Source organism: Hyperoodon ampullatus (genome assembly GCF_949752795.1).
Source record: "Hyperoodon ampullatus genome assembly, chromosome: X".
Taxonomy (NCBI): domain Eukaryota; kingdom Metazoa; phylum Chordata; class Mammalia; order Artiodactyla; family Ziphiidae; genus Hyperoodon; species Hyperoodon ampullatus.
Window position 1 is genome coordinate 72,535,150 of NC_136913.1, and position 13,660 is coordinate 72,548,809.

A 13,660-nucleotide genomic window follows, 5' to 3' on the forward strand; every position below is an offset into this window, starting at 1 on the left:
AAGTTATCTAGTCATTTACGCAGGCTGGAGGAGAAAGTTCAAAATCCATGCTAATTTATCTCCTATACTAACCACTCACAGTCTCTGTTCGCTGATCTTCTCTCATAATTTCAGTAGTCTTTAAGTGCTGCTGTGAGGACTATTTGTATTTCTGTCTTACTCTCACGATGGTGGATTACATGTTTATATTGACTCGAATTTTGTTCATCTCCTGCTGTTTTGTGACTGTACATTGTGCACAACGTAAGAAATTTTTTAATTGCTTTATTTCCATAGGTTGAAGATGTAAAGAATTCATTAGCTATTAATCAGAGAAGGAATCAAGGCTGCAGTAGGTAGCCTAAGGGACTAAGCAAAGGTTCTATTGTTAAAAATTCACAAACCTGAAAGTTTCTGGTTCTTTTAAAAGATGTTTATTCTTAGAAGAGATAAATAATTGTTTTATTTTGAAGCTGACGTGTTTGTCTCTGATATCTAAGATAAATATGAAAAGTTCTATGGACTACCAACTAAAATGTTTACTTGCATCAATATTAGTGATTGTTTTAGGCTATTTATATTTAACACTTTGTTTCTTATAATATATAAGTTTATACTTTATTTTTCAGAAAAATTTCGCTCTGTTAACATGTCCAATACAGACAGGTACTTACTTGACATAATATAAAACATGTGAATCCCTATAAAAGGAAAGAGATATCCAAAGAAATAAATTATATAATCATATTGGTCTGTAAAATGGCCTAACATCTTTGCCGAGACCAGAAGTACAATTCTTTTTCAAAATATTGCCTGTTGAAATTTCTCCAAGCAGTACCATTTGACCCACTAATTCTGGTGAGGGAGTTTTGCAATGTTAGTTGGTACTTAGATGGTCAGTGGTGCATTTTGGTCAACTGAAATGATTTCCAGATTCAAAGAAACTGTTTTAAAGTACTATATTTTTTCTGACGTCACCCTTTCATTTATTTTAAAAAAATATGTTTATGTAGCAAAATCAATGTGTCATATTTTACATTAGGAAAAAATATGCTCTCCAAAGGGCAAACAGTTTTCTTTTGGATTCTATAGGCCTGATCTTATTGGAGCTGTTTTCTCTTCTTGCTTGTCATCTCTAACCTTGGGACTTGGGCAATCTGAATTCTCACGCTTATAGAATCTCTTCTTTGTGTTTAGGCTGGTGGAGGGTCAAAATAGTTTTCCCTTTCTTGAAATTACAGTTTCTGTGCATGTTTATAGGTCCTGTGACTCCAGATAAATTTTCCTACTCACTGATTTTCAGACTCTAGAAAACCTTTTCTCAGTCTAGATTTCTGGAAGATGTACTGCAGCTATATCACTGACAGAATGACTCTCCAGGGTAACCTTAGAAATATCAGAAAATCATCAAGGATTGGGGCTGAGGTGTCTGCCACCCCCAGTGGCCTACTAGTAGGGTAACTAATCTACCTGTCTCAACCAGACACTTTGAAAGTGAAGAGAGCAGTATTAATATTTATTCCAGGACAAAAGGCATATATTGAAACTGTTCTTGCAAACCAGGATGTATGATGATCCTATCTTTGTATATATTGTTTTATCTTCCCTTAGCCAGAGATGATTCTCAAATTTAGTACAAAAGAACTTTATTTCAAATGTTAGATAGCCTTTGAGCTATAATGCCATGTAGTGAGTGTTTTTAAAGCCATGTTGTAAAAATCCATCAGGTACAAAATAACAGAATGAAATCACTTGTGTTGCTCATCTTGATTTTTGGAGACTGGTACTTGAAAATATGATATTTGAACATTTTCAAAGTGCAACAAAGTTATTTTCATTTTTATGTTTTAAGATTCTTTAACATATAATTTTTCTAACATGTAGAACTTTTCACATGTGTATTAGCTAAGTTTGAAACATTTGTTCTATATTGTTGAGGGATTTTTGAATGTTGTTATTTACAGCCAATTGTACATCCGTGACTGACTTTGATGATTGTCCAGGGAATATAACACATTTCTGTCCAGAGAATAGTGTTTGTGCATGCAAAGATGGAGAGCCTTTTTGCAAGTAAGTGGTTATGTATACTGTAAAAGCAAAGTACAATATACTGTAAGTAATAATGCACTTTGTTTTTGTTTGTTATATTCAACAATGCAACACTTCTTTTAAAATAATATTTTAATCAGAAATAACCCCTACACATATAGCACAGTTATTATAGATTCCCTAAAACAGTTTAATCTATTGTTCTAAAAACAATATAATAAAATTTAAAAGATTAACTGAGACACTTGTATTAACTTTAAGAGATTAGCATCATTCAAAAGAGCTTTCCTCAGACAGACTTTTAATAGATTAGTTACATATACTCATGAATAAATTATTTTGCTGTTCTAAAGAAGAAGAACTTAAGGTGCGCCTCATGTTATGCAATAGCAATAATCCTGACATGTTATGTGTAAATAAAGTTTTTTTGTAAATCAAGAAATATTTTAAATGCACTGTGGTCCCCCCTCTTTGTTTCCAGGTTTGCTTTTTATAAAAGTGTGTATTCTTTGATATGAATTTAGGCAGACTTTCTACTTTTCTCTAATCAAAAAAATGAGAGTATTTGAGCAAAAAATAGAAGGAGACCTAGGAAAAAACATAACACAAGAATAAGAAAGCATGCATAAGTGAGAGAAAGAGAGGATAAGTGGGGATGGGGCAATAATGAAAAGTTTTCCTAGGCCCCTGCCTCTTAAACTGATAGTAAGAAAACCAGGAGTAGGCAAAGGGACCTGAGGTTTGAGAGAATTTTGCGTTTGGAGAAATGTGACTAGTTTGCACACCATGTTCTTGATATACTGAATAACAGTATTTGCAGTTCTTCAAGTGCACCATTTCTCTCACCTTTGGATGTTGACATATACTACAACTTCTCCCTATTACTGTTTATTCACCCTCCCTCCTCCCATCACAGCTCTTCTTCCCCTGGTGAATTCCTACTTAACCTTCAAGAGTAAGCTCCATCATATTTCTAACATAGCACTTAAACTACTCTACTGAAATTTCTGGGTTTCTTTCCTCTCAATTTTATTTTATTTTTTTAAAACATCTTTATTGGTGGATAATTACTTTACATTGTTGTGTTAGTTTCTGCTGTATAACAAAGTGAATCAGCTATATGTATACATATATCCCCATATCCCCTCCCTCTTGTGCCTCCCTCCCATCCTCCCTATCCCACCCCTCTAGGTCATCACAAAGCACCCAACTGACCTCCCTGTGCTATGTAGCTGCTTCCCACTAGCTATCTATTTTACATTTGGTAGTGTATATATGTCCATGCCACTCTCTCGCTTTGTCCCAGCTTACCCTTCCCCCTTCCCGTGTCCTCAAGTCCATTCTCTACATCTGTGTCTTTACTCCTGTCCTGCCTGTAGGTTCATCAGAACCTTTTTTTTTTTTTTAAGATTCCATATATATGTGTTAGCATATGGTATTTTTTTTTCTCTTTCTGACTTACTTCACTCTGTATGACAGACTCTAGGTCCATCCACCTCCTTACAAATAACTCAATATCATTCCTTTTTATGGCTGAGTAATATTCCATTATATATATATATATATATATATATATATATATGCCACATATTCTTTACCCATTCATCTGTCTATGGACACTTAGGTTTTTTTCATGTCCTGGCTACTGTAAATAGTGTTGCAACGAACATTGGGGTACATGACTCTTTTTGAGTTATGGTTTTCTCAGGGTCTATGCCCAGTAGTGGGATTGCTGGGTCATATGGTAGTTCTATTTTCAGTTTTTTAAGCAACCTCCATACTGTTCTCCATAGTGGCTGTACCAATTTACATTCCCACCAACAGTGTAAGAGGGTACACTTTTCTCCACACCCTCTCCAGCATTTATTGTTTGTAGATTTTTTGATGATGGTCATTCTGACCGGTGTGAGGTGAAACCTCATTGTGCTTTTGATTTGCATTTCTCTAATGATAAGTGATGTTGAGCATCCTTTCATGTGTTTGTTGGAAATCTGTATATCTTCTTTGGAGAAATATCTATTTAAGTCTTCTGCCCATTTTTGGATTGTTTTTTGATATTTAGCTGCATGAGCTGCTTGTATATTTTGGAGATTAATCCTTTGTCAGTTGCTTCACTTGAAAATATTTTCTCCCATTATGAGGGCTGTCTTTTCATCTTGTTTATGGTTTCCTTTGCTGTGCAAAAGCTTTTAAGTTTCATTAGGTCTCATTTGTTTATTTTTGTTTTTATTTCCATTTCTCTAGGAGGTGGGTCAAAAAGGATCTTGCTGTTATCCTTTTGTCATAGAGTGTTCTGCCTATAAGTGTAGGGTATATGTTTCCTTTTTGAAAGCACCACAAGAACAAATATTTAGTTTTATTTATCTCTAGCACCTAGCACAATGCCTGTCATATAGAAGACGTTCTGCAAGGGTTTGTTGAATGAATCAGTCATTCAATGGTGCAAAATATTGGAAAAATATTGGAAAAGATAAAAAGTGATTTTAAAAATCCATTAGATTTAGCATTCAGGAGTTGTTGGTTATAGTCTTTGAGAATATTCCAAGAATGAGATGAGAATACAAACCAGATTGAAAAATTCCATCCAAGGAGTGGGAAGTAAATGTAATACGGCAATGAAGAAACATATATAAGTCATCTGACAATTTTGATGTTATTTGCAAACTCTTAGTTGGAGGAATTCTGGAGGCATGTAATCAAAATTTTGGCTAAAAGCTAATTACCTTTTACCTGTCTTCCTAATCCTTATTATAATTATGTACCTCATTTCTTTTACAAGTCTTTACAATTGTTAATTGCCACATCACATTGACATTATGCCTATTTTAAAGTTTTTCTCTACCTAGTTGATTCAAACAAATTACTTCAACTTATTTTACTGGTAGATCTCAATGTGGAACATAACTGCTCTGGACTTGGTGTGCCTGTGCATATATGTATCTGTCAGGTTCTTTGAATATCTACCTAATGACAAGGGATCATTTTATTAGCACCACACAGTTTGAGTCAGTTATTTTGACATTGTTAATCAGAGTTATGCACTAACAAATTATAATTGAACATATCAAATTAAATGGTATGATCATTATTTTTAAGTTCTTAAAACATTTTAATGGCATTGCTGAAATTGTCAGGATATGTATACCATCACCACCACCCACACCCCTCCAGGCAGATCTCTATCACACACACACGTACATGCACAGATGTTGCAAATATTTCATTCAAATAATGAATGAACAAAAGCAAAATTTAAAATATGTTTAAAGATAAACAATTTTTAAAAATTGGCAAACTAAGAACACATGCATTATATACACTTTTTAAATTTTTCAGTCATGTTTTATTTAAAAGAACTATATTTTACATTGATATAAATAGAATAAAGCTTATTTAAGATAATTTTAGATTTTTTAAAAATTCAGTTAACTCTGGCCCCCTATGGCCATCACTCATCAAAATGAGAATCAGTACCTCAGTACATTTAAACAGGATGAAAATTTTTTTTTGGTATTGCTGTTTTACTGAGGTATAATTGCTATACAAAAATTGCACACATTTAATGTTTACATCTGCATGAGTTTGAACATATGCATACACCAGTGATACCATCACCACAATCAAGGCACTAAACATATCCATCACCTCCAAAAATTGTCTTGTGTTCTTTTGTGGTATCTTTCCTTTCTTCCTTGCTTGCTTCCCCCCCCCCCACCTTTTTTTTTCTTTTTTTAATAAGAACACAACATGAGATCTATCCTCTTAAAATATTTTAACTCTTTCTTAAAAACATCTTGTAACTTCTCGCTCTGTGTATCCATTCTTTTCCTGAGTTCTTGGATCATCTTTACAATCATTACTCTGAACTCCTTCTCAGGTACATTGCCTATCTCCATTTCACTTAGTTGTTCTTCTGGGGTTTTATCTTATTCCTTCATCTGGAACATATTCCTTTGCTGTCTCATTTTTTATAAATTCTATTTGTGTTTTTATGTATGTAGTAAGTTAGTTACATTTCTCGACGTTGGAGAATTGGCCCTCTGTAGAGGATGTCCTATGTGTCTAAGCAGTACACTCTCCTCTTGTCACCCAAGGGTCAGGGACCAGCTGGTCCCAGGATAAGTTCTGACCCATGTTTGCAGACTCAGTTCCACAGGTTCTGATATGACAGTTTTCTTGTTTCTGGTGTCTGCCCCCTGGTGGGTGGATCTGGGTCTTGACACTCTGGTGGGCAGGGCTGTGTCAAGGGAAGTGTCTAGAGGTAGTTGTGGGGTGAGGAAATCTTTGGGCTGCCTCTCTACTGACAAGCGGGGCTTTGTTCCAACCCTGTTCATTGTTTGGCCTGAGGTGTCCCAGCTGGAGCCTACAAGCTGTTAGGTGCGGCCAGGTCTTGTTGCTAATGACTCGAGCAAGGGTCTTGCTGTCAACCTCCAGCAAGAGTTCATATAGATGAACAGTTCCCGATATGTCCACCACTTCTTATGACCCCAGAGAGAGCTACCGCTGCCCCTAACTTCCCCAGGACATCCTCCAAGACCAGCAGGTAGGTCAGGCCAAGGCTCCTATGAAGTCAGTGCTTTTGCCTGGGTCTCAGTGTGTGACAGACCTTGTGTGCACCCTCTAAGAGTGGAGTCTTTGTTTCCCCCAGTCCTGTGGAGCTCCTGCAATGAAGCCCCGCTGACCTTCAAAGCTAAATGCTCTGGAGGCTCTTCCTCCTGATGCTGGACTCCTAAGCTGGGGAGCCTGATGTGGTGCTCAGAGCTCTCACTCATGTGGAAGAACTTCTGCAATATCATTATTCTCCAGTTTGTGAGTTGTCCACCCAGGTTGTATGGGATTTGATTATATCCCAAGTGCACCCTTCCTACTATCTTGTTGTGGTCTTCTTTATGTCTTTGGATGTATTAACATAATATCTTTTTTGGTAGGTTCCAATCTTTTTAATCGATGGTTGTTCAGCAGTTAGTTGTGATTTTGGTGTGTTTGTGAGAGGAGGTGAGCTCAAGGTTCTTCTTCTCCACCACCTTGTCTCCAATTCCCTATCCTCTTATTATATTTTAAAGTGCACAGTTCCGTATTGTAAACTATACATACTATGTTGTACAACAGACTCTAGAACTTACTCATCATGCACAACTGAAACTTCATACCCATTGAGAAATAATTCCCTATTTCCCCCTCCCCCCCCAGCCCCTGAAAACCACTATTCTATTCTCTGCTTCTATGAGTTTGACTATTTTTACTTGGAACAGTTAATGTATCTCTCAACCAATGTTCACATTTCTCACATACTTACTGGTTTCTGAGGAAAAAAATCTAAACTATATTTAAGTGTATTTTTATATAATGGCTTTATTTTCCATTTATGATAGAAAAAAATTACATACCTCCCAGGATTGCTATGAGAATTAAGTAAGATAAAATACTTAACGTTCCTCATAAATTAACTGGTTCAGAAATGTGCTCCCGCAAAGTCAGTTCATTTCTTCTCCCTAGCCACTATGATGTTAAGCCCAATGGTCAATTCTCAGTCTTCATCTTACTTTACCCAACAGCAGCAATTAACACAGTTGATAAATCTCTCTTCCTTAAGTTTTCACTTAGCTTCCAGGATATCCCTCTCTCCTGTTTTTATTTTTTTCTTCTGCTTCGTTGCCCACTTCTGAATTACTGTTGCTAATCTCTTCTCTTCTCCCCACCTACTTAATGTTGGAGTGTCCGAGGATTTAGTCCTTCATCTTCTTTATCTGTACCTCCTCCCTTGGTGATCTCATCCAGTCTCATGTCTTTAAATACCATCCAACTGGGAAAATTCATACCTCCAGACTTAGAGGTATAACTGCCTACTCAACATTTCTACTTGGATATCTAATACTCCTTTCAAAATCAGCAAGTACAAAACTGAACTCCCCAACTCCCATCACCCCCACTCCAAAATGTTCTTTCTACACAGCCTTTCCCATCTCAATTGATGGCAACTCCATCCTTTCATTTGCTTAAACCAAAAAACTTATAGTCATCCTTCAGTCCTCCTTTTCTTGCACACTCTCCTTCTTGTCTATCAGGAAATCCTGCTGGCTCTACCTTTAAAAAGATAAGCAGAAATCAACCATCTTTTATCCTCACCCCCACTGTTATCATTCTGGTCTAAACTACTCTGGTCATCTCTTACCTAGATTACTGAACAGCTTTGTGACCTTTCTCCCTGCTTCTACCTTTGTCCCCTATAGTTTATTTTTCAATACTGTAGAAAACAGAGTGATCCTTGTAAAACAAACTAGATCATGTCACTCCTCAAAATCCTGTAACTATTCCTCATTTCACTTAGCATAAAAGTTAAAGTCCTTACAATGACCTATAAGGACTTTTGTGATCTGGTCTCCTTCTTTCTTTGGCCTTATCTTCTACCCTACTCCCTTACCCTGCTCCAGCCACACTGATTTTCCTGTGATCCTCAGACATGTAGGCACATTCCATCCTGCTTTAGAACCTTTGTACTTGCTGTTCCTGCTTCTTGGAATGCTCTTCTCCCCAAATAAACCTGTGTCTAACACCCTCACCTCCTTCAGTCTTTTTCCAAATATTATCTTCTCAATAAGGCCTGCCCTTTGCTAACCTATTATATCACTGCAACCTGTCCCACTATCCTGCCCCCCCCAAAGAAAATTGCTAATCCCCCTTACCCTGCTCCACTTTTTCTTTATTCCTTAGCACTTATCACCTTTAAACATTCTAGATAATTTACTAATAATGCTTATTTTTGTTGTCTGTCTTCCTTTCCTACATTTTAAGCTGCTTGAGGACATGGATCTTTGTTTTTTTACTGGTCTATCTCAAATGCCTGGCACAGTACTTAGTACATGGTAGGAACCCAATAAATGTTGTTGAATAAATGAATGAACTGTTACTGTTTTATATATAATTCATTTTGTGATTCAGTCCTAAACTAAACAAGAAATACACTCTTGAAAAAGTCTTTTTTTCTAGGAAGAAATCCGTGAGAGTTTATAAGACATATTTTCCAAATATATTTTAACTTCCTTAATTGAATTACATTATATTACATATTAGAAGTCATGTCCCATTGAGTAGATTACTACCTATTTGAAGCTGGTAGCTGCACTTTATTATAGAAGCCTAGACTATCAGAGCTATAAAAGATTATAGTAATTATCTAATCAATCCCTTTATGTCATCCATGACAGTACTCAGTGTATTGGAACAATACAAGCAAGGTTTAGTTTACTTAGGATCTGATATTCACTGTTCAACTGGGTAATCCTTTATCAATTCTACAGGAGATAATGAAGTAATCTCTAAAGACACTACATGAACTAACCTCACCATTAGTCACTCTAATTGAGGATGGTGAGAAGTCACATTTTTCCTCTCCACAAACCCATAGACATTTCTATGTGGGTGTGTGCTATGTCAGTTCAATCTAGGCACCAGAGAACCACACTCAGGTTATCTGGCAAAGTGTCAGGCTTTATAAAAACACAAGAAGTTTATATATGAATCATTTATTTCTTTAAAATAGAGGAGGAAGATCTGGAGTCATGGGAAAGATGGAAACAGGCAGATTTTGCTGGCAGACAGCCTATTCTCACCTTCTCATGTTTCTTCTTGTATTTGCTGTCAAGTGGCATAGTCAGGCTGTTAACCTGCATTCATCACTGTAGGAGTTGGTCAAGGGAACACCCAGCTGCAGTTACAGAACTAGTAGATTAGGCCACTTCAAACTCTTTTCATAACAGTCACAGAACTGAAGTAGCCAGAGTGAATAGAGGCATGAGCAATGGGCAAAATGTGGATAGTTTAAAAGCAGTGTTGAGACAGTCATTTTGGGTAAGACTTTTTTTTTTCACTTCTAAGTACCACATCTTCATTAGCCAATGGTTGGGAAATCCTGACCACCTTCTGCATGCTAACTCAATGTGTTCAAACCTGTACATTTTAGCATGTTTGCTCAAGTGTAAAAATAGGACAATAGAAATCTCTTGAGGGCCTTAAAGGGAAACCTTATGGTTTAGTAACAATGAAAGTGTGGATTATTTCAGGGAAAACAATTTGTTTTTATTTCTCTAATTTGTGAGATTTTTCTATTTTTATTATCTCTATCAAGATGTCCAAATTTCAGAGGTCGGTGGGGAAATTATTGGTACATGGGGACCAAATGTGACCAGCTCTGGAATACTCTGGACCTGATTTTAGTAGCAGCATTGCCTGGAATAGGACTGGCTTTACTAGTTGGTGTAACAATCCAGACTATCCACTACTGTAAAAAGAAGTCAAAGAAGAATACAAATGATCACCGGTAAGAAATTTCTAAATACCTCTGAGAATGATGGGAAATCTCTTGTGAGATCAGTAAATGATTCAAGAAATAATGGATATCATTTATCATGCATACAGCTGATATATTCTCTTCCATATTCATCAACATTTAATTAAATTAGAACAAAACTCAGGATAATTAAATACATTTTGTTCAGGATTTGGATACAACAAAAACTGGAAAGCCCCTTCCTCAGATAAAAACCAAGTGAGTCAAGTGTAATTCACTAAAGAATTGTCCTACTTCAGTGCCTTCCTTCCACCAAGGTGCTATTTGTATGTACCACACATACTGTCCTAAGAGTTGAGGCAGGGGAAGGGGGACAGCTGTACCAGTACCTCCTATTTACCCCAACCCCCAGCATCCAATAGGCTTGACTGTAATCTGACTCTGTCTTGGGCAAATCTCGTCACTTCACTGGGCTTCAATTTTCTCAGCTATAGAGATTGCTATAATCTGACCTACACATCTCACAGAGATGGTGAGATTGATACTGAAAACAACAATCATTTACAGACAGCTTATTATATGTATCAGGCTGAATTATAAATGTTTCATACCTATCGACTCATGTAATCCTCATAAGAACCCTATAAAGTACAGATGAGATTACTAAGGCACAGAGAGATCAAATAACTTGGCTGAGGTTACAGGGCTAAGTCCATACCCAGGCAATCTGACTCCCAGGCTTAAACTCTTAATCCCCATGCTACACTAATGGACTCTAATGAGGTAAAACAGTTCTCTGAAAGCTGTAAAGCCCTGTTGCATTCCTTTTTTTTTTTTTTTTTTGCTTAAAACAAATAGTACCCTTTATATTTTGTACTGCCTCTAAATGATAAAAATATGAAAGGTAAATACCAGTAGGGTAAAATCTCACCAATTTTATATCAGTTAATTCAAATTAGCATCTACTTTGAAGTATCATTCTCCAGTGACAAGAAAATGTTACCCTCTATGCAGTATGAGGATAGTTTGAAATATTACTTTAAAATTGGAAGTGGCTTGCACTGTCAGCCTCACACTTCTAAGAATAGAATTAAGTTGGAAACCTCCTGAGATTTTAAAGAATCATTTTAATTAGAAATCATATCCATAAACAAGTCACCTTTTAAGTATTCTCCATAATTTTCCTACTCCAAAGCTTTCTAGAACACTGGATTTATATTCCAATCCTCTCTCTTCTACTAATTGTCTATGACTTTGAGAGGATCACTTAGCCCCTGTTTCCTCCTTTATAAATGAAGAGGTTGGGTATACATATCCTACTTCTCCATAGTTGTGAGAATCAAATGAAATAATTAATGGAAAATTGCATTGAGAAGCAAAAGCAAAACAAAAAGTTTGATTATAGATTAGAATAGTAGTAGTGTTTATAAGCATTTAGACTTATTTATAGGTTTTTTGGGTAAAGAATTAATCTGCCTTATTTTTCTTCAGTTAAAATATAATTTAGTTTGAGCTCCTTTTTTTCCCTTCTGCCATTCCCTCAATTGTGAATTGACAGAGTGTTTCTATATATACTCTGGAAGATTCCTTAGTGTAGTGGAAAATGTATGGACATAGAGCAGGACAGACTGGGATTCAAATTCCTGCCCTATAAATCACTGACTGTGCGGCCTTGGGGAATTTCCTTAAAATTTCTCAGCCTCAGGTTTCTCATCTGTAAAATGGAGTTAATAATACTTATCTTGCAAGCCTTACTCAAGTAAGATAATGTAATTTTTGTGAAATAAAATGATGTGTGAAATTTACTTTCAATTGCATTAAAAATATAATGGATTAATGGGTGGATAGAAGAATGAGTAAATGGATAGATATATGCAAAAGCAAGTATAGTAAAGTGTTAATGATTAAATCAAGGTGGTAGATACATGGGCATTCACTATAAAATTCAATTTTGGTGTGTGTTTGAAAATTTTCCTAATAAAATGTTGGGAAAAACCAGATAATGTAAAGTAAAACACTTTGAGCATGGAAAATACTCAACAAATTGTAGCCAATATTATTGCATTCTCTCAGGTACATATAATAATGGAGTCTTAAGATGGGAATATTCATTCTGTGCTGTCAAAAATGAGTTTATTTTAAAAAGTGATTTATAACCAATTAAGCTACTTCTCTATCCTAACTATATATATATATATATATTTTTTTTTAATTTACTGTGCCAGAGAACAGAGGAGTTTATCAGGACTCCAACCTCAGCATAATTCTGCACATGCTTTTGATACTGCTATGAGACCTTCTCAACCTGATCAAGGCCAGGTAAACACTGAAATTCATTAGTAAGTTAAACTAAGTTTACAGAAGACACCAAAGAGACAAATGCCTTAGAGAAACAAAAAGAACTTTGGGAGATTAAAGAAGTAGTCAGAGACAACAAAATGAAGTGTGATCAGAAGATGAAATTGTACAAATATGGGATTGTTGATGACAAGTTATTTATCAGTAGAGTACAGGCCAGCCCTGGGGCAAATTACACTGGGAGTGCTCTCTCCTTCTTTTCTCCAGCATTTGTTTCCAGGTAAAATCAAGTTAAAACATATATCAAAGGCATCCTTGGGGAAAGTTAAAACACATATCAAAGGGGAAAAGGAATCCACTAAAAGAGGGCTAGAAAGATATGGGTAACAGGACACGGATTAGAGCTATGTGGCTTTTTTTTTTTTTTGAACTAGCTGAAAATCTCTTCTTATCTAACAATATGTTCTCAGTAGCACAGATCCTCTGAAACAGAAGACTTGTGTGGATCTCTTCAATTCAGTGTACCTTAGGAATAGCTCTGAAGTAAGAGGTCTGGGTGTCATACCAAGCCACAAGTATCAGAAGCAGCAGCAATGCTTTTATTGTTTCAAATCAAACAAATCGCTAGTAAGACACTGCAGCATCATCTTTTTGTTATGGTATATTAGTCCTAGAATATGTCCAATTATGATCTCTATATTTTAAGGAAGACCTACTTTGAGACTAAAGAACACAAGCCTCTGTATAATTCTACATATATTCCTGATATGGTACCTTCTCAATAGTATCAAGGCCAGTTAAAATTAAAACTCATGAAAAGGTTAAGATAAAAAGTTGATAGGGCTTCCCTGGTGGTGCAGTGGTTGAGATTCCGCCTGCCGATGCAGGGGACAGGGGTTCGTGCCCCGGTCCGGGAAGATCCCACATGCCGTGGAGCGGCTAGGCCCGTGAGCCATGGCCGCTGACCCTGCGCGTCCGGAGCCTGTGCTCCACAACGGGAGAGGCCACAACAGTGAGAGGCCCGAGTACCGCAAGAAAAAAAAAATA

At 36.3% G+C, this 13,660-nt stretch overlaps 1 pseudogene across 1 annotated transcript in view; it reads left to right on the forward strand.

The window, feature by feature from the left end:
• The first annotated feature begins 10,193 nt into the window (after positions 1–10,193).
• The window catches only part of LOC307069733 (V-type proton ATPase subunit B, brain isoform-like), a 42,187-nt pseudogene continuing 38,720 nt past the window's right edge, over positions 10,194–13,660 (forward strand). Inside the window, exon 1 of the transcript in view lies at positions 10,194–10,345. The product of the transcript in view is annotated as a V-type proton ATPase subunit B, brain isoform-like (transcript). The remainder of the gene's footprint in view (positions 10,346–13,660) is intronic.